We start from the raw sequence: 912 nt of genomic DNA, 5'->3' as shown, positions 1-912 counted from the left end.
GGGCAGGCCTGGAGCCTCTCCCAGCCCCGCTCCTGCCACACCTCCGTGTCCTCTTATTCCCCTTTGGGCTGCTGCCAGCCACCACAGCCAGTCTGCACCCTCCTGAATGCCACCTCCCCCGGGCTGTGGAATCCCCGGCGGCGGCGCCTGGCTGTGAAGCCTGTGCTCCTCCAAGCTCGTACCTGCCCCAAATCAGGCCGAGGGCGGCTCCACACTGCCCACAAAAACACCTGCCCCACTCCCTGGGGCTCCTCAGCCGGGGTTAAGGTCACTCATCCCCTCCTGTGCCACCCACAGTACCGTGAACCTACGGAACTCTGCCCCCACAGAACACACAGAGCGTTTTACGCCCTCTGCTTATTACATAACTTCGGGAGAAATTATGGTTTAGCTGTCCTCAACTGAGATCCCATTGTGCGCCAGTGCCATCTCCAAGCTGTTCCTTTTCAAAGACCAGGAAGCAAACCAAGGCTGGACCGTGCTTTTCCCTGCATGAATGACTGGCAGGAGCACAACACAGACCCATCAACAACAGCTCATTTGACAGAGATGCTGCTCATTCCACTGTCCTTGGATGCGGGACACATGCTCTGTGTCCAGAGGGCTGCCAAGTGTCCTGCGGACGAGGAAAGCGCCACATTCTGCTCTTAACCCCATCCTGGCTGAGGATGAAGCTTATCCTAAGCCCTTGTAGCAATAAACAGGCCTCAATGCAGAGGCTCTGGGGGCTGCAGCATCGGTGCCGGGCTGGAGGGAGGCTCGGTGGCAGCACAGGCCATCGACCCCCCGTATCCCTGCCCACGGTGGCACACGGGCACAGGCACCGTAACTCGGTGCTTCCATCCCTGCGTGCCCAGGGCTGGGCTCTAAACGGGCACGGTAGGATACCCAAACCCCCCTAGGATGGACCCA

Source organism: Corvus brachyrhynchos, unplaced genomic scaffold (assembly GCF_000691975.1).
Source record: "Corvus brachyrhynchos isolate BGI_N302 unplaced genomic scaffold, ASM69197v1 scaffold68, whole genome shotgun sequence".
NCBI lineage: Eukaryota > Metazoa > Chordata > Aves > Passeriformes > Corvidae > Corvus > Corvus brachyrhynchos.
This window is presented reverse-complemented; position numbering follows the sequence as displayed.